Source organism: Pleurodeles waltl, chromosome 12 (assembly GCF_031143425.1).
Source record: "Pleurodeles waltl isolate 20211129_DDA chromosome 12, aPleWal1.hap1.20221129, whole genome shotgun sequence".
NCBI classification, from domain to species: domain Eukaryota; kingdom Metazoa; phylum Chordata; class Amphibia; order Caudata; family Salamandridae; genus Pleurodeles; species Pleurodeles waltl.
Window position 1 is genome coordinate 127,379,802 of NC_090451.1, and position 24,945 is coordinate 127,404,746.

Sequence of the window (24,945 nt, forward strand, 5' to 3'; positions counted from 1 at the left end):
CCTGAGGGTGACGCCCCGGAACCTACAGGGGAGCAGGTGGCTGAACTGGGGGAGGTCCCTGAGCTGTCACAGTGGCAGCAGGAAGGGGGACCCACCAGGGAAGCATCCTGCACAGCGCAGAAGGAGTGGCCTATTCTTGAGGGGCTGCAGCAGCATGCTGCAGCCCAGTCCGCTGGCGTGGCGCCAGGTTCTCACCTGATATATTGGGAGGATGGCTTCCTGTATAGTGAACCTAAGGTTCCTGAGCCTGGGTCAGCTCGTATGCTGGTGGTACCCCAGTGCTTCAGGGCCTTCCTGCTGGGTTTGGCTCATGATGTGCCTTTGGCAGGACATCTAGCGCAGGACAAGACCTATAAGAGGCTTGTCTCCCACTTTTACTGGCCCTTGATGCACAAGCAGTCAGCTGCTTATTGTAGGTCTTGTCAGACTTGTCAGGCAAGTGGCAAGAGTGGGGGGAAATGCAAAGCTCCCCCCCAACATTTACCTGTACTCAGTACTCCCTTTGAAAGGGTAGGAATTGACATTGTGGGGCCTCTGGATCCCAAGACAGCCATGGGCAACAGGTTCATCCTGGTCTTGGTGGACCATGCCACTCGGTACCCAGAAGCCATTCCCCTAAGGACGATCACTGCACCCGTTGTGGGACGTGCCTTGATGGGAGTTTTTACCCGCATGGGGTTCCCCAAGGAAGTGTTATCTGATAGAGGTACAAAAGTCATATCCACTTATATGAAGTCTCTGTGGAAGGTGTGTGGGGTAAGGTACAAGTTCACCACACCTTACCACCCCCAAAGTAATGGTCTGGTTGAGAGATTCAACCGCACCTTGAAAGGCATGATTCAGGGCCTGTCAGAGCCCTTGAGGCGTAAGTGGGACGTCCTCTTGCCATGCCTTCTGTTCGCTTACATGGAGGTGCCTCAAAAGGGACTTGGCTTTAGCCCCTTTGAGCTCATAAATGGCCACCCTGTGAAGGGACCGCTCAGTCTGGTGAAGGAGGCTTTGGAGAAAGCTCCTAGTAAACCACCCCAGGATGTATTTAGCTACGTGCTGGCACTAAGAAACCAGACTGCCCGCTTCAGGAGTCTCGCTCAGGAGAACCTGGAAGCAAGCCAGGAGGATATGAAACGGTGGTACGACCAGAATGCCACTCTGGATGAGTTTCAGCCTGGACAAAAAGTGTGGGTCATGGCACCAGTGGAGCCTAGGGCTCTCCAAGATAAGTGGACTGGGCCTTTTGAGGAGGTGGAAAGAAAGAGCGAGGTCACCTATCTGGTAGACTTGCAATCCCCCAGGAACCCTTTGAGGGTCCTACATGTCAACCACCTCAAACCACACTTTGAGCGAACTGAGCTATCCATGCTCCTAGCGACAGATGACGGGGTGGAGGAAGAGAGTAAGCCTCTTCCTGACCTCCTGTCTGCAGGAGAGAAAGATGGGTCTGTGGAGGGAGTGATCCTCTTACCCTCCCTGACTGAGGAACAGCAGAGGGACTGTCGCCACGTGTTGGGACAGTTCGCCTCGCTGTTTTCCCTGATCCCAGGAGTCACACACCTGTGCACACATGATGTGGACACTGGGGACAGTACTCCTGTTAAACATAAGGTTTACAGGGTGACTGACAGGGTCAGGGCTTGCATTAAGGAGGAAGTCTTCAAAATGTTAACCCTAGGGGTTATTGAGCACTTCAGCAGTCCTTGGGCCAGCCCAGTGGTATTGGTCCCAAAGGCTGCTGCTCCTGGTGCCACTCCGGAACTTAGGTTCTGTGTGGACTACCAGGGTCTCAATGCAGTCAGCAAGACTGACGCACACCCCATCCCCTGAGATGATGAGCTCATTGATCGGTTAGGAGCTGCCAAGTACTTCAGTACGTTTGATTTAACATCTGGGTACTGGCAGATTGCCTTAACTGAGGGGGCAAAGGAGAGGTCAGCATTCTCTACCCCAGATGGGTACTTCCACTTCAATGTGATGCCCTTTGGGATGAAGAATGCCCCTGCCACCTTTCAGAGGTTGGTCAACCAGGTGTTGGCAGGACTGGATGAGTTCAGTGCTGCCTACCTGGATGACATTGCTGTGTTTAGTTCCACATGGGAGGAACACCTGCAACACCTCTGGAGAGTGTTAGAGGCCCTGCAGAAGGCAGGCCTCACTATTAAGGCGAGCAAGTGCCAAATAGGGCAGGGTTCTGTGGTGTACTTAGGACACCAGGTGGGGAGTGGCCAGGTGGCACCCCTACAGCCTAAGATTGACACGATTTTGGCTTGGGAGCCTCCCAAGACCCAGACTGAAGTGATAGCCTTTTTAGGTCTCACAGGATATTACAGGAGATTTGTTAAGGGATATGGTACCATTGTTACCCCCTTAACTGAGTTGACTTCTAAGAAGCAACCCAAGAAAGTGATATGGACAGAGGCTTGCCAGAACGCTTTTGATGCCCTGAAGGCTGCCATGTGCACAGCACCTGTGCTGAAGGCACCTGACTACTCCAAGGAGTTTGTTGTGCAAACAGATGCCTCAGAGCATGGTATTGGAGCAGTACTCTCACAGCTTAATGAAGAGGGCCTAGATCAACCCGTAGCCTTCATTAGCAGGAGGTTACTACCCAGGGAACATAGTTGGAGTGCCATAGAACGCAAAGCGTTTGCTGTGGTCTGGGCACTGAAGAAGCTAAGACCCTACTTTTTTTGGGACTCACTTCCGAGTTCAGACCGACCACAGGCCCCTTAGATGGTTAATGCAGATGAGGGGTGAGAATCCAAAACTGTTGAGGTGGTCCATTTCCCTACAGGGGATGGACTTTACGGTGGAACATCGTCCTGGTACAGAACACGCCAATGCTGATGGTCTGTCCAGATTCTTCCGCCTTAGTGATGAGAACTCCCATGAGGTTGGGTAGTTGCTCCCCACTTTTAGCTGGGGGGGACACTTGTTAGACTTTTCATCCTTGGCGTTTTCTCCCTTAACTTTTTGCCTCTGTTCCCCAGGTTATTGATGTGTGCTGGACTCTGATTTTGCTGTTTTTATTACTCTGGGCACTTTACCACTGCTAACCAGTGCTAAAGTGCAAGCGCTCCTGTTTAAAATGTGTATGTAATTGGTTCTCCATGATTGGCATATTTGTTTTACTGTTAAGTCCCTAGTAAAGTGCACCTGAGGTTCCCAGGGCCTGTAAAACAAATGTTACTAGTGGGCCTGCAGCACTGGTTGTGCCACCCACACAAGTAACCCTGTATTCATGTCTCCGACCTGCCACTGCAGTGTCTGTGTGTGTATTTTTACACTGTAAATTCGAATTGGCAAGTGTACCCACTTGCCAGGCCTAAACCTTCCCTTTTCTTACATGTAAGGCACCCCTAAGGTAGGCCCTAAGTAGCCCCAAGGGCAGGATGCAGTGTATGGATAAGATAGGACATATAGTAATGTGGTTTATATGTCCTGACAGTGAAATACTGCCAACTTCGTTTTTCACTGTTGCAAGGCCTGTCTCTCTCATAGGATAATATGGAGGCTACCTTTAAATATGATTAAAGTGTAGATTCCCATAGAGAGTAGATGGAAATGTGGAGTTTGGGGTCCCTGAACTCACAATTTAAAAATACATCTTTTAGTAAAGTTGATTTTAAGATTGTGCGTTTGAAAATGCCACTTTTAGAAAGTGATCATTTTCATACTTAAACCATTCTGTGACTCTGCCTTGTTTGTGGATTCCCTGTCTGGGTCAGTTTGACAGTTGGGTTGTTTTTCACCTCACACTAGACAATGACACAAAGGGAGCTGGGGTGTAACCTGCATTTCCTGATTAGCCATCTCTGCTAGGAGGGAGGGGTGGAGTGGTCACTCTCATCTGAAAGGACTGTGCCTGCCTCTGACAATAAAGACTCCAACCCCCTGGTGTGTGTCTGAGGCCTTGCCTGGGCAAGGCAGGATTTCACAAGTAGGTGTGAGTCCCCTTTGAAGAAAGGTGACTTCAAAGACTAAAATGGGTATAAGAAGGGCACCCAAATCTAGAGACTTTAGAAACACTTCTGGAACCAAGAGGAACCTCTGCCTGGAGAAGTGCTGATAGCTGAGGAAGAAGTGCTGTCCTGCCTGTGACTGTGCTTTGTGGAGTTTTCCTGCTGTGCTGCTTCTGCTAGAGTAAGAGGGCAAAGACTGGACTTTGTGTGCCTTCCATCTTGTGAAGAAATCTCCAAGGGCTTGAGTTAGAGCTTGCCTCCTGTTGTTTGAAGTTTCAGGGACAGCAAAGACTTCTCTCTGCCAGCACCTGGAGTCTCTGGAGAGACTCCTGCTCTGACAAGTGGTGCCCTATCCAGTCCCTGGGCCCTTAAAAGGAAAGCTGGTGGAAATCCAAGGAAACTGACTTCGGACGACTCCGGACCGACGCCGCTTCTGAATCCGGTAACGCCACCTGCACACGACACCGTGACCTCCGCTGAAACGTGATGCTCTTTGCAGGCCCGACGCCACTGCAGCTCCGCTGAAGTCCGCGACTCCGTGGAAGTCGCCACACCACGTCGTGACCGATGCCGCTCGAAGCGCGTGGATTCAACGTTTCGCACAGATGCCGCGATCCCCGACTTCGCGCATCGGCTTGTTTTCACTCTTCACCAAAGGTACTGTACTTGGGGGTCTACACGACTCCGTGTCCGGCGCCACTGGTGTCTGGTGTCGGCATGTTGGGAACGACTCCGTCACGACGCCGTGTTAACATCTCATCGAAGCATTTTTGTTTCTAAGCGCTATTTTTGAGTTTAATCTTTTAAAATTCATTACTTGACTTGTGTATGTCGGATTTTTGTCGTTTTGGTCTTGTTGTATTTAGATAAATATTTCCTATTTTTCTAAACTGGTGTTGTGTCATTTTGTAGTGTTTTCATTAAGTTACTGTGTGTGTTGGTACAAATACTTTACACCTAGCACTCTGAAGTTAAGCCTACTGTCTGCCAAGCTAACAAGGGGGTAAGCAGGGGTTAGCTGAGGGTGATTCTCTTTTACCATGACTAGAGTGAGGGTCTTTGCTTGAAAAGGGGGTCACCTGACTGTCAACCAAAGACCCCATTTCTAACACCTTATTAGTGAAATGTAGGCAGTGTCTAGACGCCAGGCTCTCTAGGGGTGGCTGTAGCCAAGGCTTATCTAGGAGACATGCAAAGCTCATGCAATACCACTGTATTCACACAGTACTCACACACATGAAAGAAAATACTCTGTGTTACAAAAATAAAGGTACTTTATTTTAGTGACACAAATGCCAAAAATAGCATAGAGACTATACTCCCTTAGGAGGTAAGTAATACACCAATTACATACACTAGTATGCAGCAATAGCAATAAAAACAGAAAACAGTGCAATTAGTGAAAATCACAAGGGTTAGAAATGGGCCTAGGGAAACACAAACTATGTACTAAGAAAGTGGAATGAGAATATCGGTTTTCCACCTAGGCAAGTGTGAGGTGTAGTGGGGCGCCGGGAATATTAGAAAATACCAAAGGTAAGTAATAGATCCCACCTCAGAGCCCAGGAAAGCAGGAGTAAATCACAGTAACTTTCAGAGAACACACAAGAACACGAGAAAGAAGATAATGCAAGAACCAGAAGATACTTCAAGACACAAAGGGTGGATTCCTGGACCTAAAGACCTGTGGAAGAATGGGACTAAGTCCAAGAAGCACAGAAGAGTCCAGGGAGGACAGGAGCCCCACTAACCCGAATCAAGGTGCAAAAGAAGAACCACTGGTGAAGAACAACAGTCAGTACTGCACCCAAGAAGATGGATGCGGGTTGGTGCAGATGATATCCTACGCCGGATGGATGATTGCAGTCTGGTTTGCATCGCTGGATTCCACCAACAAGCCTTGGCACAGGCAAAGCTCATGGTTAGTGGAAAATGGCACTGCCCGGGACCAGGAGGGACCTGGTGGACTCTACTCAGGAGGAGTAGTCAGATGGGGCTCTCAGCAAGTCAGAGAGCCCACAGAATACCAGTCAGCACACACAGGAGTCCCCCAGCTTGGGGACAAAGGAGTTGCAAAAGGAGGCCCACGCAGCACAAAAACAAAGGATCCCATGCCGCCAGAGAACCACTCAGGAAGCTGTGCATCTCAGGAAGGAGTGCTGGGGGACGGAGCTACATTGTGCACAAAGAATTTCATAGAAGGATGCCACACGCCTTGGCAACTGAAACACATGTGGTGCACGGGGTACTGTCTTGCGTGAGAAGGCAAGCTCTTACCTCCACCAAAGTTGGACAGTAGAACGTCAGGACCATCGGGACCACTTCAGTCTACCACCCGTGATGCAGGATCCATGCAACTCGTCAGGAGAAGGGACCCATGCAGACGTTCATCATTGCAGAGAGGTGCCTGCTGAAGCAGGGGAGTGACTCCTTCACTCCAAGGGAAATTCGTTCATTCTTCTGGTGCAGACTGAAGACAGGCTGTCCTCTGAAAATGCACGACTGGGAAACAGCTGCAGTTGCTGGCAGGAGCTGAAGTTACAATGTTGCAGAAGTCGTCTTTGCTTCGTTGTTGCAGTTTGGGGAGTTCCTGGAGGGTCCAGATGCAGTTTCTTCGGTGAGAAGGTGAAGTAAAGGATGCAGAGGATTCCTGCTGGAGTCTTGCAATCTGAATTTGAAGATCCTCCCAAAGGAGAGACCCTAAATAGCCCTGAAAGGGGGATTGGTCAGCTAAACAGGTAAGCACCTATCAGGGGACGGCTCTGACACCACCTGCTGGCACTGGCCACTCAGGTGCTCCCAGAGGTCGCTGCCAACTTGGAATCCAAGATGGCAAAACCCAGGGACCCTCTGGAGGAGCTCTGAGCACCACACCTGGGGTGGTGATTGACAGGGGAGTGGTCACTCCCCTTTCCTTTGTCCAGTTTCGTGCCAGAGCAGGGACTGGGGGTACCTCAACTGGTGTAGACTGGATTATGTAAGGAGGGCACCAAATGTGCCCTTCAAAGCATTTCCAGTGGCCTCAGGAAGGAAGCTACCCCTTCCAAACCTATTTCCAAAGGGAGAGGGTGTAACACCCCTCCCCCAAGGAAATCCTTTGTTCTACCTTCCTGGGCTTGAGATTCTCAAGCAACAGGAGGGCAGAAACCTGGCTGAGAGGTGGCAGCAGCTGGGGCTGCCTGGAAAACCTCAGAAGGCTGGAATGGCAATACTGGGGGTCCTCTAAGGAGCCCCCAGAGTGCATGAAATCATACAACCAAGGCTTGCAAAAGCCTTGGGGTATGATTCCAACATGTTTGATACCAAACATACCTATGTTCGGCGTTACCATTATGTAGCTGGGAATAGGGAGTGACCTATTTCCAATACACATGTAAAATGGCATCCCAGCACTCCTGAAGTCTGGGAAAATGGTCCTGGAGGTCGTGGGGGCACCTCTGCTAGTGCAGGGGTGCCCTCATACACAGGTACTCTGCACCCTGCCCTCAGGGCTGGAGGGCCTGCTATGGGGTGACTTATAAGTGACCTGGTGCAGTGTAACTGGCAGTGAAAGGGTGCATGCACCTTTTCACGCAGACTGCAATGGCAGTCCTGCAGAAGCCTTTGCATGGGCACCCTATGGGTGGCAAAAGAAATGCTGCAGCTCATAGGGATATCCTGGAACCCCAATGCTCTGTGTACCCAAGTACCATATAATAGGGACTTATAAGGGGGCACCAGTATGCAAATCTTGGGTGAAATACTGAGTTACCAGTATGCAACAACCATAATTTAAGGGAGAGAGCATAACTGTTGGTGTCCTGATTAGCAGGATCCCAGTAGACACACTCAAACACACTGGCAAACAGGCCAAATGTGCGGGTAACCAAGCTAGAAAGAGGCTACTTTCTTACAAGATAAGCATCCACAATAATGATTTACAAGCTTTTATACACCCACTTTTACATGAATGACTCAAATAGTGAATCAAGAAGTCATTAGCTCATATGCTTATGCCAACTTATGTATAATATCACAAATTCAAGTCAAGGTACTTTGGCCGATGATTTTTCGATCCCCTAGACAAGTATCAGGATCATCCTAAGCCTTTGTTAAGCTTGAGTTAAAAGGGTTAGAGAGTGCTTGTAACCAAAACGGCCAAGATAAATCTGACTCAGGTCTCATATGAGTGACAAGGCAATCAATGGAGATCTGAATCTCTAATCAAGCACCAATGCCATAAAGTAGTAGTAGAGTGGAGTAGTGTCACAGTGTAATAGAGTGTCATAGAGTGGAGTGGCAGAGTGTCGTAGAGTGGAAAGGCATAAATATGAGTGAACTGGAGTAGAGTGAAGTAAAGTAACGTGAACTTGCATAGAGAAAGTTGGGTAGAGTGCTGTTGAGCATAGTACATTGTTGTATAGTGGCGTGGCATAGAGGGTTGTGCAGTGGCATTGAGTAGAGTATCGTAGATTGAAGTGGCTTAGAGTGACGTTGAGTGGCATAGAGTGGAGTAAAGTGGAATGGAGTGGTGTATAGGGAGTTGTGTAGGGAGTTACAGAGTGGAGAAAGTGTTAGAGTTTAATGGAATAGAGTGTCAGAGTCTAGTATCATGGAGTGTAATGTCAGAGTGAAGTGTCATAGAGTGGAGTTGGGTGGTCTAGAGTGAAGTGGCATAGAGTACAGTGGTGCAAAGTAGATTGGTGTAGAGTGGTGGTATAGAGTGTGTTGGTTTTGAGTAAAGTGGTGTAGAGTGCATTGTCGAAGACTGCACTGGTTTAGCGTACAGTGCAGTAGCGTAGAGCGGTGAAGAGTAGAGGGGAGCAGAGTTGAGTGGCACAGCATAGATTGCAGTGGTGAAGAGTGATGTGCCATAGAGTGATGCGGTGTATGGTAGAGTGGAGTGGTGCAAGGTAGAGTAGACTAGTGTAGAGTGCAGTGATGCAGAGTAGAGTGGCATAGAGTGTAGTGGCATATAGAACATTGGTGTAGAGTGCAGTAGAGTGGCATATAGTTGAGCGGTGCAGAGTAGAGTGCCATGGTGCAGAGTAGAGAGGAGTATAGTTCAGTGGCAGAGTGCAGTGTTGCATAGCAGAGTGTCATAAAAGGCAGTGGTGTAGAGTAGAGTGGCATAGAATGCATTGGTGTAGAGTGCAGTGATGTAGAGTAATGCAGAGTAGAGAAGAGTGGCTTAGAGTACAGTGGTGCAGAGTAGAATAGAATTGCATAGAGTGCCGTGGCATAGAGTAGATTGCTGCAGAGTACAGTATAGTGGTGAAGAGTAGATTGTTGCAGAGTGGAGCATAGTGATGTAGAGTGCAGTAGCATAGAGCAGTGCAGAGCAGATTGGAGTGGCGCAGGGTACATTGGAGTGGTGCAGGGTAGATGAGACTGGCATAGCAAAGAGTGGAATTGCGTAGATTGCAGTGGCATAGAGGAGATGATTTCAAAGTAGAGTAAAGTGCCTACAGTGGAGTGGTGTAGAGTAGATTAGATTAGAGTGCTGTGGTGCAGAAAAGAGTGCATTGGGACAGAGTACAGTGGCATTGAATGCAGTGGTTCAGAGTAGAGTGGCGTGGAGTTCAGTAGCAGAGTGTAATGTTGCAGATTAGAGGGTCGCAGAGTACAGTGGTGTATTGTAGAGTGGCATAGAGTGCAGTTGCCTAAAGTGCTGTGGCGCAGAGTACAGTGGCATTGAAAGCAGTGGAATAGAGTGCTGTGGTGCAGAGTAGATTGGCATAGAGTGCGGTGGCATAGAGTGCATTGGTTTTGAGTAAAGTGGTGAAGAGTGCACTGGCAGAGTGCAGGGGTGTAGTGTACAATGGTTAGAGTAGAATAGCATAGATTGCAGTGGCGTAGTGTAGAGTGCTGCAGAGTAGAGTGATGTAGAGTGGAGTGGTACAGCATAGATTGCAGTGGCGTAGAGTAGCACAGAGTGGAGAAAAGTGGTGTAGGGTGCAGTGGCATAGGGTAGTTTGTTTCAGAGTAGAGTGAAGAAAAGATAATAGACTTCAATGTGCTTAAGTATGTAACGATAACAACAACATAAAGAATAACGCTAGGTATAACAGCCCAAAATGAAATATGGCTTCTCCCTGTTAGCCACGCTATAATCAAGCCCTTCATTACCTAGATAAAAAAGCATTAAGCATAAATCTTAGAAAAATATACCCTTCTAATACCTAAATTGTTGTGAGAAAGGGTAAAATCTGGGCCCAATTTCGACTTCACTGTTTCACCAACTGGTGTGATCTTAGGCAAATACAAATACTGTGTTTCACAGTCTCCTTTCTAGCCTGCAGGCACCAGGCTGAGTGGGACTCTGTTTCCTCTTTAGATCTTCCTCATTGTTCTGCAGCTCCTCTTAAAGGCCTCCTGCAGTGCTCCTCTTCAAGGCAGCAGCAGGTGATGCAGACAGTAATCACCCAAAACTCTTCTCCTCATGACTTTTGTTCTTATGAGCACCCTTAATGCCCACAGCTGTGAACAGGCCAAACAAAATGGCAGTGGGCCTCCTGACTCACCTTCATTCTGTTACCATCAGATTGGAGGATGGTCCCTACAGGGCTATTAAAAGTAGCGCTTTTGTGCGCTAATGGCCCTCTGAATGATAGATGAAAAAGGGGAAATTATTTTGTTCCCTTGTCCCCCCCACCTTCGTCCCCCGTGCCCCCCATCCTCCAAAATCTGGGGGGGATACGTCCCCCACTCTTCCTACGCCCATGATCTTTATATCATTGCTCTTTCGGATGCATTTTGAGCTTTCACGTATGTTAAACACTTCGTCTGCTAGTGTATGGCGGTCATACTTTAAAACATTATAAAATAGATAAAAACATGTATGTGTGCCGATCTAATCTTTTCATGACCCATTTTGTACAACTCCATTCCTAGGTCTAGTTTTTCTCTCCATATTCTTGTTGGGATCAGATGGAAAAAAAGCAAGGACTTTAAAGAACTGAAAATTGAACACTACCTGAAGTTTCTAATACTGAATAAGAAATAGGGACATATATGTTTAGCTGTGGCTTAGTTGGTTAAAGTGTTTGTCTCATAAATAGAAGATCCTGAGTTCGAATCTCAACAGTGCCTTCATTTTTCAAGCATTTTCTAGACAGATTGAAGAAAACAAACTGTCAAAAAATATATAGTCTGCAAATCCACGCTCTTGCTCTTATAATTATGCAGTATACCATAATTCTCCTTCCGAGCTAATTAAATAACTCTTTGATGTTAAATTCTTCTTGCAAGTATCCCCTGTTGCCTATGGGCAACAGTGTAGTCTGGGTTCTGTGTACTGATAAACAGCGGTAGTATTGATTGGCTCTGATTGTCATTAATTGCATTTTATTTGTGCTGCTATCTAGATCCACCGTCAAGTCTTCAATAATGGGCCCTTGTACTGACGAATAAGTCCTAAGTTCGCAACACCATATGCACTTGAAGTGTTGGATGGCTATACATCATTTAAAAGACAGAGGTGGATTGAGAAGCGATTTTGACCTGTGGCCGAATTAACACTAATTGCGTCTTATCCGTACTGCCACCTACACTAGAAGCGACCATTCTAGATGCATTGCTGAATTAATAAACATGAGGCAAGTATGCATTTTTACTGCTCAATGATTGCACATGATCTAATAGAAACACAAGCGAGTTTGGGTAGGGACAGCTGGGCAATGGGTTTATGCGAAATACTTGTGCTATACATTGTTACTCTAGAGATGTAAGAATTATACATGTGACTGATGAATTTTATGTTGTATTTTATTGCCAGCAGGGGTCTTTTAGAGTGCTGTTTCAGTCACCAAATGATTTTAATTTTATTACAAGACCGAGGCTCATATTATGCAGTCTTATCTTGCTTTTAATTGTAACAACAGCCAAGAAATAAACTACATTTCCCAAGAAAAAGTGAACTACAAAATGACATCACAATAAGAACAGCAAATAGGACATCGACTATAGATACTAATACATTGACTGCAAACAACAAGACCTCTTTTCTTGCTGCTCGCATTTAAGATAAGTACTCTAGTTTTTCATTCAAATATATTTCCTTCTATGTGCATTACTTCTGTTATTTATATATATAAATGCTTTATGTTTCTATAGCTATTGCGCTCGCGTTCCGTTTTCTTTTTTCTCCCTTATGACGCCTCACGCGTCTACCAACGGTTATTTTTAGCCGTTGTAGACGCGTGCAAGCGCCGCTTCATCGGCTTCTTCTTACCGATAGCCGGTTTGTTTTCCTGTTCAGGCTTCACGCGGAGCTCTTATTTAGACTTTGTTTCACCCGAGGCATTTTCTTTTCTCACAGAAACTCCCCTGGGAGGAGTTTCTCACTCTAGTTACCCCCTCCTAAAGGTCGCGGTAGGCTGTTTTATTTCTAATTCACACCCATTCTACTGAAAGCCACTCCCTGCCCTCTCTGACTGATTTTAACCCCTTATTTACTGGATTTAATTTAAACTTCGTATTTTCCTCACTTTTTGTTGTTTTTTCTTAATTGTTTTTGTGAATTCCTTCTTCAGTATGTCTGAGGAAGAGGATTATCAACTTTTTTCTGAAACATTAAAGTCCTTTATTGAGGACTATGTTCAACAGGCAGTTTCTGTCTCAATGTTGGACATATCAAAAAATTTGGAGGCCTCCTTTTATAAAAAATTATTCCTGCTTCTGCTTCTGACATGCCTTCTGCGAAAGGCAAGAAACGTGCGGCCACCCCTCCTGGCCTTTCAAAAGGCATTTCGGTCTCCTTTGGTCCTCCCACTGAGAGGTTTCTAAATCGGGAATCCCTTCCTCCCCTTTGCACATTACCCAATTAAGAGACATGGATGACGACGATGACTCTCTTTGTCATACAGATGATATAGATGGATCCTCAGATCCATATGTTTATGGGCCTTTGGAGAAAAGGAGCAAAATTTCTCCCATTGACGGTGGTGCCGTTCACCCTGTGTCTAAGGCCTTGGTAGACGACTCGGGCGAACCTATGTTCAACCCTTCCTTCATGATACATCCAAACTCCAAAGAATGGTTTCTGACTGACCATGTGGCATACTACATGTCTTTCTACTTACGCCACTCTCTCGACAAGGTTACTAGGAAGAAATTAAAATCTGATTGTCCTCATCCCTCCTTATCCGACAGTGTCACTGCTACCCCAGTCATTGACCCGAACATGCTCATGTTCTTTGCAAAGTTTGAGAAAGACCCAAAAAGGGAGTGGATAGAGCCTGGTCCAGTTGCCAGGACAAACATTAAGATTTGGTGGGACCTCTCACCAGGATTTTTGATATGGCTGAGGAAGCCAAGATGGACGATTCCCCAATAGATCCTGTGGTCCTTTCCAATTGGGCGCAACGCACTATTTGTATGCTCGGGAATGCTAATACCCAGTTATATATCGAAAGGAGGAAGAGTCTCCTTTTAAAGATTGATCCCAAGCTGGCATCTTTGGCCTCCAAAGAAGAGGGACCTTCAGCCAAAGGATTGTTGTTTGGAGATTTCTTCATAAAGGAGCTGAGCAAGTATGTCTCCACCTTTGCCACCCTGGACAAGGCTCATCTTTATATCAAGAAGATTTTTTCTTCACAGGTTTTCGCCAGGGCCGGCAAAGGCAGGAGTTGCTTTGCCGGCTGCTCCCTCAGGGATCAATATCCCAACAGAGACTCCTACAACCAGCAGAACCAGCTCAATACCTACTCAGGATACAAGCCACGGTTCTATCCCCGTCATTCAAGAGGGTATCGTAAAAGAGGTTACGCCAGCAGAGGAGAGCAATTGTCCAGTAAGTACTTTCAGTTCTGGCCTTCCTCCAGTAGGAGGCAGACTGGCTTCATTTCTAGATTCATGGTTACTCCTCACGTCAGATCCCTGGATAGTTCAATCCATCAAAGGTTATCTTTTAGAATTTTATCAAACTCCAAGTCAGTCCGTTTTTCCTCTTCCCCTTGTTTTTTCTCAAGAGCAAAACCAACTCCTCCACAACAAAATCCAGTCCCTCCTCCCTAAACAAGCAATAGAACCGGTTCTGCTCGACTCCTCCGGTTTTCTCAGTACCATTATCTTGGTCCAAAGGCAAAACCAGAAGTTTCGACTAGTTCTCAATTTAAAGGAGTTCAATAACTTTGTAATTTATCGGCATTTCAAGATGGAAACTATCCTCCATCTCAGAGACATTTTGCTACAGAACGATTGGTTGGTCAGATTAGACCGTCAGGATGCTTATCTCACAGTACCAGTTCATTCCTCACACAGGAAGTTCTTTCAATTCCAATGGCAAAACTCCTTTTACCAATTCAAAGTTCTTCCTTTGGGACTCTTTTCAGCCCCTTGGTGTTTCACCAAGATTCTCAAACCTGTAGCGGTTTTCCTTCGATCTCATGGGGTCCGCCTGATCCTGTATTTAGACGACTTTCTCCTGATGGCACAGGACAAAAACCTTCTACTCGTTCAGTTACATTTTTGTCAGGATCTCCTACTCAAGTTAGGTTTCCTCATCAACCTTCAGAAATCAGCCCTCGTTCCAACTCAAAAATTAGAATTTCTGGGTTTTCTCATAGATACTACCCTTTCAATTCTTCAACTTCCCAACACAAGGTCTCTTTAATCAAGAAAGAGATGTGTCACGCTTTATCCCTTCCTCACATATCTCTCAGAACTTTAGCTCGTTTAGTAGGGCTTCTTGCTTTCCGGAAGAGGAAAAAGGGACTGACTTGGAGTTTGATAAAATTCTAAAAGATAACCTTGGATGGATTGAACTCTATTCAAGCCATTTTCCCAGGTTCACTGCATTATCGCGCCCGCCAAGGTTTGAAGATATGCCATCTTCACAAAGGCGTCGCCTATTCCGATTCACTGGTTCTCGACTCCGAGTCCAGGGAAGAACTCCTGTGGTGGCTAACTCACTTAGACACTTGGAATGGGAGAACCATCTTCTCTGCTGCCAAGATGTGGTCAGTTCTCGACTGGAGGCGCATGGTCTCTGAAGGAGTCCTTCTGGCACATAAACAGTTTAGAAATGCTTGCAGGTTCCTTTGCCATCCGCTCCTTTACAAAGGACAAAGTAAGTTGCACCATACTTCTCAGGATGGACAACTTAACCGCCGTCAGATACATCAACCACTTAGGAGGCACCAGGTCAAAAATTCTCTAAACCCTAGCAAAGCATCTATGGGAATATTGTCTTCTTCATCAAGTATCTGTCAAAGCGGTTTACCTCCCAGGCAATCTGAATACAGTGGCAGAATGGTACTCCAGGCATCTTCATGGTTCCAGCAATTGGCAGTTGTACACTTCAGTGTTGAATCACCTTATTTCCATCTTTGGCGTCATGTCCATAGACCTTTTTGCTTCTCATCTCAATTCCCACCTTCCTTCCTTTTTCAGTTTGAGGCCGGATCCGCAGGCTCTTGCCAAAAATGCTTTCCTCCAGATTTGGCCACCATCTCTTCTTTACGCTTTACCTCCTTTCCTTCTGATTCCCTGAGTCCTTGCACAAGCACGCAGACAACAATCCATTCTTGTGCTTAAAACCCCCTTTTGGCAAGCTCAGCCTTCGTATCCAACTCTTTTGGAATTAGCAGCTGATCGTCCGGTCTGGCTTCCTCATTTCCCCAACCTACTATTGGATCCCCAGGGTCGACAACACCATATGGTCCTAGACAACTCCTTGTTCCTCATTGCTTCTAGGATTTCGGGTTGTCCTGGAGAACCCCAGGAATTTCAGAGGATGCTCTTAAACTCATCCAGCAATCTAGAGCCCCGGGTACCTCCAGAGCTTATAAATCCGCTTGGACAGTTTGGTCCAGCTGGTGTATGGATAGAAGTTCAGATCCCTTTTCAGCTGATGTAGTGCTAGTGGTGAATTTACTTGCTTCCTTAGCCTCCCAGGGTAAGGCCTATTGCACTATCAACACTTACATATTAGCCATTTCCGCCGAACATCACAGAGTCAATGGCAGACCGATTGGTGAACATCCCCTCATCTGTCAACTTTTAGAGGGAGTAAGATGTGTTTTTCCTCATTTCCTAAATATAATATAATGTGGGACGTTAGCCTGGTGTTGAAATTCTTTATGGTTTGGCCAGATAAAGATCTGCTTTCTCTTAAGCAACTCATTGCAAAGTTGACTATGCTTTTATGTCTTATATCCCTAAACCGTGTTTCAGATGTGAAAGCATTGGATGCTACATCCTTTTTCTTCTCTCCTTTTGGTGTTTCTTTTCAGGTTCGTAGACGTACTAAGACTAACCTAGCATCTGTTCATTATCCATTTTTTCCCTCTCAACCCAAACTGCGTTGGAAATTGTTTAAAGAGTTATGTGACTCGTATTGCAGATTTGAGATCATCCTCAGCCTCCCAACTTCTTATTTCATTTCAGAAACCCCTTAAACCTGTTTCTTCACCTACCTTAGCTCGTTGGGTCAAATGGATCACACCCTTAGCTGGGATCAATATAGACTCTTTTGGTGCCCATTCTGCCAGAGGGGCCATGGCCTCTCGGGCTTTCTGGGCCAGAGCCTCTTTACAGGATATTCTCAAGTCTGCAGACTGGTCGAATGAAAACAAGTTTAAAACCTTTTACTGTAAACCAATCTCTCATGTTTCAGACTCTGTTACTGCTATGCTTTAAACATGCATAATATGAGCCTCCGGTCTTGTAATAAAACTGCGATTTTCCTAGCCTTGGTGTCAGAAAGGCTAGATTTTATTAAATACACGGAGGCGAGTATTATCCCACCAGTCGATTAACCCTTCCCTGTTCCTTCATTTCAGTTCCAACTTCCTCTTCAGCCATTAGCACCTCCTAGTCAGCATGAGATTCTTCCATCAAGACAGGATTCTTCTTTTTTCAGCGATTCTCCTTCCTGTGTTCCAGTCTACGTTCCCCAGATTAAGGATGTTTTTATTGACTTTTTCACTATGATGACAATTTTCTATACAGTATTGTTCTTTACTTATTCTCCTTTTTAATTCTTGCATCAAGAAAAGAGGTCTTGTTGTTCACAGTTAATGTAATAGTATCTATACTCGATGTCCTATTGGCTGTTCTTTTTTTTATTTCATTTTGTAGTTCACTTTTTCTTGGGAAATGTAGTTTATTTCTTGGCTGCTGTCACAAGTAAAAGCAAGAAAAGACGGCATAATACTTGCCTCTGTGTCCTTAATAAAATCTAGCCTTTCTGACACCAAGGCTAGGAAAATCTCAATTTTATGACAAGACCTGAGGCTCATATTATGCTTATCTTTTCTTGCTTTATTTAAACGGCAGCTGCAACCAGAAACACTAAACCAATCCCAAAAGGCAAGCAAACAAGCAGCCAATGAGAAAACAAAACAGACCATATAGTGCACCAATCAGACATAGGCAGTAATGTAAGGTATACCTATCTTGACTGCAGGCAGCCCTCTTTTCTGCTGCTCGCAGTCAAGATAAGCATACTTTCCGTTACACACTAAAATGTTATCTTTAAATTGCTCTTAAACACTGTTTTCCATTTGTGTAATGTGCATTTAGTTGATTCTTAATTTATTCCTTGTCGCGTTCACGACATTCTACTGGGCTTTCAGGCTACCCCCTCAACACCCGGTGCCTTTGTTGTCAGCCCTAACCGCTTCTAGTTAACACATGCGTCTCTTCAGCAACGCGGTGCCCCACCTTCTCCTAGTGCCTCAGACGTGCGTCAGCTTCACGCTCTTTTCACAGTCCTTCCTTGGAACCAGTCTCGGGGAGCCCAGGCTTTCAGAGTCTTTTTTTACCTTGTACCTCTCCTTGTTTGTTTGTTCCTGCACCACGTTTCCTTCCTTTGAGGGTGTAGCTTTTTTTGGCCTTTCACACCCCTCTCCATCGTCTACATCGACTGCATTAGTTTTTCCCCGCCTTTCCCCTAACTCAAATCTTCTCCCATTATATTCCCCTTACTTGTTAACCCTTTCCTTGCAAAAATTGATTTTTCTTCATTTGTTTTATGAAAATAATGACTGTGAAGAGGAGTTTAAAAGCAATTTGAATAAATGCATTCACTCCTCTGTCTCTAAGGCGGTGTCAGCCTCAATGAACAAGATTTCCAAACAATTTGAGAATACTGTATCATCTTTTATGTCACAATCTTACCCAGCCCTATCTGCAGGGTGAAGCAGAAAGTGCAAAGCCAAGTGGCTTCCCAAAATACCCAATCTAAATCTAATTCTACACTTTTGGACGGTGAGTCTTCCTCACAAATGATAGATGACAATGTTCCTCACAGGCCCTCTAATCAGGAGGGGAAAACTTCAGGCATCAAAAGTAAGTCAAAAACTAAACACTTGGGCCTGAGTAATACTTTTTTAGCGCCACATTTGCATCAATTTTTTGACGCAAAAGTGGCACAAATGAACGAAATTCAATTATATTTGTAAGTTTGCGCCGCTTTTGCGTCAAGAAATGACACAAGTGCAGCGCTAAAAAAGTATAAATCAGGCCCTTACCATTTCCTGCTCAAAAGATTGTGATTTCTACCATCAAAGATACCTATGACGATATGGATGATCCTGATTCAGATGATGGTGCAGATGATACGCACAATTTCCGATTTCCGGTCTGGACCTATTTCTAAAAAAACAAAAATGTTCTCCCTCCGCTGATCCTTTTGATCCTATAACTATTCTAGACTCAGAGGGCAATCCCATGTTTGACACCCAGATTGATCCACCACGTTAAACTTCCCTCAGACCACGTGGGGGATTATATTACTGCAAAATTATGCTTGCTGTTGGACAAGCAAGTCAGATCAAAGCTCCGTTCCAAATGCTCCAGACTTTCTTTACCTCTACATATAACCTCTACTCCAGTTATTGACCCGTCTATGATTACTTTCTTTACTAAATTTGGCAAATACCCTCGTAAAGAGGTCGACAAAGCTTGGTCCATCTGCCAAGATAAAATCTTGGATATTGTGGGACCTTTATCCTGCATTTTTGACATGGCAGTGATAGCCAGACTGGAGAATAACGCTATTGACCTAGAAGAACTATCATTATGGGTTCAACCAGCCTTCTGTTTTTTAGGAAATGAGAACTCAGCTATAACACACAAGATTACTTCTCATACTGGATTCAAAACTAGCTAAAGTAGCTATTATGGATCCAGGTCCTAAAGCTGATGGTTTATTGTTTGTGGACTCCTTCATCAAGGAACTCAGCAAGTATGTCACAACGTTTGCATCCCTGGATGAGGCTTAAAAGTCTCTTAAAAAAGTGTTCAACAACCATGTTTTTACCAGGGCCAGTAGAGGAAAGAATCGATGAACCGGCCGCTTTGCCAGATCTCGAGGCTACAGAGGCTCCTCCATTACTTCTCAACAAGAATATCACCCACAATGCTACCCCAAAGAACAAGAGGCTTCAGAGGTCGGAATCAGCAAAACTTCAGATCCCATCATCCCAAAAGTAAGTGTCCCTTTTAGCCATCTTTCGGTAGGGGGTCGTTTAAAATTCTTTTTTCACAGATGGAAAAGCATCACTTCAGATCCATGGGTTTTAAGTATGGTTCAGGGCTCTTCCACAGAACGCTACGAAAAACCTTTTCAAATGTCTCTTCCTCCTCCCTTAAGTATCTCCACAAACATGACCTCTCTAATTCCACAAGAAATTCAAACGCTCCTTCACAAACATGCATCTCAAATCACCCATCGACATCCAATAGGGTTTTGAAGTTTCATCTTTCTGGTTCAGAAGAAAAACAAAAAAATGAGACCAGTCATAAACTTAAAACAATTCAACCGGTTTGTGGTCTATTAACACTTCAAATTGGAGACTATTTTGCATCTCAGGGATGCTTTACTTCAGAACGATTGGATAGTACATCTTGATCTTCAACACGCTTACCTGACTATTCCTGTTCACTGTCAACACAGCAAATTCTTACAATTTCTGTGGCAAGATCAAACTTATCAATTCTCCTGCCTTCCGTCTGGTCTTTCCTCAGTCCCATGGTGCTTTACAAAATTTATGAAACGTGTGGTGGCTCATCTCAGAGCCCAGAGCATCAGAGTAATAATCTATCTAGACGATATCCTTTTAATGAGTCAAAATCTTCAGACCCTTCACAAATAAATCGACTATACTTCTTCTCTTTTCTCGAACCTAGGCTTCATAATAAACAAAGAAAAATCTATTCTGACTCCATCTCAATCCTGGAATTTCTCGGTTTTCTGATAAATTCCACAAAACCTACTCTTCATCTGCCTGAGTCGAAAGTATATGCTATAAAATCATAAATAACCCAATCTTTACGCCTTCCTTCTCTCTCCTTCAGGACTCTTGCAAGGATTATAAATCTGCTTTCTTCTTCAATTCAAGCAATTGTTCCAGGTCCTCTCCACTATTGGGCCCTTCAAAATAGAAAATTCATCACCTCCGCAAGGGTCTTGCTTATTCAGATTTCATCCCCCTGGATCAAGAATCCCGTATAGAACTTCAATGATGGCTAGATCAACTGGGCGCCTGTAACGACAAAGCTATGTTTGCGTCAGCCCCAGATCTTGTGTTAGAATCCGATGCAAGTGCTAGCGTGCCTGGTCCTCAGTAAGTAAACTTACAAGGTGACGCGTAAAGCCTGATGAACCTTTTGGATCACATGGAGTATCCTGATCACGTAGTGACCAGTAGCATCAATAATCAATATAATTAATCAGTAACCACTACGAGAATAATTAATAAATCAACAATTATAACCAACAATGTCATGAATAACCACGACTCAATAAAGCATTAATAATTTTTATTTCCCTATTAATTACAATTCTAATGCATTTGGTTAACTCAAAATTAGTTTAGTAAGTTCAAAGTTAGTTTATTAACAACCACCAATAACACGATCTAATCAAACCTTGAGAAAACATATGATCTACTGCTTTGACATAAGCCAATAAAAATGAATATAGCAACATTAATAGCAGAGTTCAGCAAATCAGCCCGCCAATCATTTGTCACTGTCGAGTCACCGGAAGGACCCTTAACTAATCCAGATTGGCATTAGCATGTGGGACTTCATTCAAAACAATTAGTAAAACGCAAATTTGATAAAACATCTAGCTAAGAGGAAAAACTATGAAAACGCACAGTTGGTACCTAGAAGAAAATGCACAAAGTCAATCAGTCTCTGTCATAGCTACCTATCCATGGAATGGATCAGCAACAGAGTCAGTCTTCGTCTTCAGGTCATCAATAGATCAGCAACGCATCAGGCTCTCAAGAGTATGAGCCCAATGACAGAATCTCGAACCGCGCCCCCTGATGTTATCAATTCTCCCCTTACATCTGCCGCATCTGAAGTTTTAGCCCCTTGTCATGACTTTGTATTAGAGTTTTCCAGTCCATCCCCCTAATTCCTAATTGGTAGTCAATTGGCAGATATAACTCTAACCTATAATATGAATTTTTCAAATCTTTGAGTTCTAATATTTCTTCTTTCACAGTGCACGGATTGGTCCACTGTACGATGTCTTCATCATCCGGCGCTTCAGGTATCAAAAATGTTGCATGCTCCTCTTCAGTCAGCGCTCCCATTGTTCAAGTCCTGGGAAAGTACATTTAGCTAACTCTACACATAATTGTATCAAATTGACTTCATCATCTCCTGTCTGTCGGTACATTGCAGAAAATTCTAGCTAAGCAACTTTAACATGGGGTGGCTCAAAGTCAGGTCCTGCACCAGCTTCTCTGTAGTGAGCTAGAAATTCAGCTCTTGTGTGAGGCCTGGAGGAAGACTAGGGCATATCTTCTGCTAATTTAATTCTACAAATTAATGCAAACATAAGTTATACGTTTCAATATGACATATTATTACATTATTCTTATACATTTTCATTATTTCACACAATTTTAGTTATTTTAGTACAATTTTCATATAAGTGGCTGACATGCCCCATGGGCACATTTTCAAACGTGCACATTATTTTCCCTATGATTAATTTTCTCTACGAACTTTCCATTAATCAAAACACATAAACATTTATTAATAATTTCTTATTGGCATATCTGCATCAACACAAGCCTAACAGGTTGGGGCGCAAGCTGTGGTCAAGTATCGACAGGAGGTACATGGTCTCCACAGGAGTCTTCATTGCACATCAATTGTTTAGAGATGCTTGCAGGCTCCTTTGTGATCAAAAGCTTTGCAAAGAACAAGGTTCAGTGTTCTATCCTTCAACGGATGGACAATCTATCTGCCGTCAGTACATCAATCATGTTGGCAGTACCAAATCAAAACCGTTAGCAGAGCTAGAAAAAAGTTTCTGGGACTTCTGCCTCCGGAACAATATATCAGTTCAAGCGGAATACTTACCAGGAGAACTCAATTCAGTATCAGATTGGTATTCCCGCCATCTGTGCGACGTCAGCAATTGGAAACTTCATCCATTGTCTTCCATTCCGTTTCACAGAAATGGGGTCCCCTACACATAGATCTCTTTCTGTCTCCCCTAAATTCCTAACTTCCTCACTTCTTCAGTTGGAGACCAGATCATCTGGCCTCAGCAATGGATGCCTTCATTCAGGATTTGTCCCTGTCAACAAACTATGCTTTTCCTCCCTTTCTGATGATCAACAGAGTACTCACCCAGGTGCTACGACAAAAAGGCACCTTGGTCTTGGTGGTTCCCTTCTGGCAATCACAGGTTTGGCATCCTCCCCGCCTAGAACTAGCAATGGACTTCCCAATTCTTCCCCCTTCCTTTTCTGAGCTCCTCCTCAACCCTCAGGGTCTTCCTCACGACCTCGTCCTCACAACACACTTCATCTTTCAGCCTGGAATCTAACGGGTCTTCCCTCTCTTACCGAGGAATTTCAGCTGAAGCTTCAAACTATAGCAGCAAGTCATGGGCACCAGTCAAAACGAAGGCATATAAATAAGCCTGGTCCATTTGGTCTACCTATTTTTTGGGAAAATCTTACAATCCCTTTTCAGCAGATATCTCTCTAATTGCCAACTTCCTGGCTTCTCAAGCCAGTTCAGGCAAATCTTATAGAACAATCAACCTCTATCGTTCGGCTAGTTCTATAAATGCTCCTTTAATTAACGGCAAGCTTGTCGGTGAACACCATCTTATATACCATCTTTTAAAGGGAGTAACATTTTCTAATCCTTCTATTTCCAAATGCAGCAAATTATGGGATGTTAATCTTGTTTTACAGTTGTTTTTGTCAAGGCTGGACAACTATTTGTTATTTCTCAAAATGCTTTCTCCTAAATTTACAATGTTATTATGTTTAATTTCTATGAAACGACTTTCAGATGTAAAGGCTTTAGATATTTTGGCCTGTCATTTCACTCTTAATGGAATTATTTTCAATATTACAAGACACACCAAAACCAACATTTCTACTGTCTTTTATCCTTTCTTCTCCAATCAACCTAAACTATGTATTAGAAATTGCCTAAAATCTTATGAATGTAGAACTTTCCATCTCAGGATGTCCTCTGTTACCCAACTACTCAACTCCTTTAAAAAAAATACAAACCTGTTTCGTCTTCCACTGTGGCTTGATGGGTTAAAGTGGTTATGACCCTAGCAGGTATCGATACCTCTAAATTTGGAGTCCACTCTTCCCAGGAGGCCATGGCTTCCAAAGCCTTTTGGGCAGATTCACGCTTAGAGGACATTCTGAGATTGGCTGATTGGTCTAATGATTCTATATTTCGCATATTTTATTGCAAACCTATTAATACAGCATCGTCTGTGGTTATTGATATGCTTTAAACAAGCATAACATGAACTCCGGTCTTGAATTGAATTATGAAGGAATATCTTAATTTTATTAAAGACACAGAGACGAGTATTATCCCACCTCATGATTGCATTAACTGTGTTGATTTCTCTCTTTCCCTCCCTTATCTTCAGAAAATACAACATCACCTTCCACCTAACAAACTTCATTGCAACACTTCTCTGGTCTGGGGTTTCCTCATGGCGACTGTTTCTTCCAGTCATTCTTGTCTTCAAATTCTGGACAGTACTGTTAAAGATTTCCACTTGGACTGGATTCAAGACTTTTTTTCATTAGTTTTAGCTGTTGGCATTATTGCATGTATTTTACCAATGTTCAATACTTTCTCATGACTATTCTCACTCAAGAAAAGACGGCTGGTTGCAGTGAAGATAGGCATACCATACATTACTGCCTATATCTGATTGGCGCACTATATGGTCTGTTTTTTTCCTATTAGCTGCTTGTTCGCTTGCCTTTTGGGATTGGTTTAGTGTTTCTTGACTACAGCTGCTATTTAAATAAAGCAAGAAAAGATAAGCATAATACTTGCCTGTGCTTTAATAAAATTAAGACTTTCCTTCACAATTTACTTGGAAATTCTACATTAACCATGCATGGAAAATAAACAATATGATTTTATTTCACGTTAAAATGAGAATGTATTGTACCATCGACTGGAGCATTTTTGACTTTCAAAGACCCATCAATAAAGCCAATCAGTTTGACATTGTTCAGTGCGAATATTTTCCCAACATTCACTCACATCAAAGTACAGTAAGAGCAGCAGTGATGCAAGCTTCAAACAACAGGTACAACACAGGCAGCAGCAGGGGGCAGCAGGTGACAATGTTACAGAACAGGCAGTAGAGGTTCAAGTTACTCATGTCAATAACAAGCATAGCAGAGACAGCACCAGGGCAACCTTTAGTGACTGACACTGAAACAAAACAGGTAGAAGAGGTTCAGAGTTCAATGCCCCAAGAACAGGAACAGCACAGGAAGCACCAGAGTAACCTTCCATCTTGTATGCTTCGAGTGCATGTGCCCAATCTCTGATTAAAAATATCCTGTTTGGTGAAATGATCCATAGTGAACTTGTTAATTTTAAGGTCATTTTAAAATGAGCATTAATGATGCAAAGAACCATTTCATGGACAGATGCTATGATCCTAAAATACTTAGGGCTCATATACATGCTCCTTGTGCTAGAGTAGCATTATGTTTTTGACGCTATGGCAGGGCAGAACAGT

General features: G+C 44.1%; 1 long non-coding RNA gene across 1 annotated transcript in view; it reads left to right on the forward strand.

Annotated features, from left to right (window-relative positions):
• LOC138267694 (uncharacterized) overlaps positions 1–24,420 on the forward strand; it is a 62,764-nt gene extending 38,344 nt beyond the window's left edge. The window contains exons 2-3 of the long non-coding RNA XR_011199849.1: positions 11,303–11,533; positions 23,827–24,420. This is a non-coding gene — a long non-coding RNA (uncharacterized lncRNA). The remainder of the gene's footprint in view (positions 1–11,302; positions 11,534–23,826) is intronic.
• The last annotated feature ends 525 nt before the right edge of the window (positions 24,421–24,945 follow it).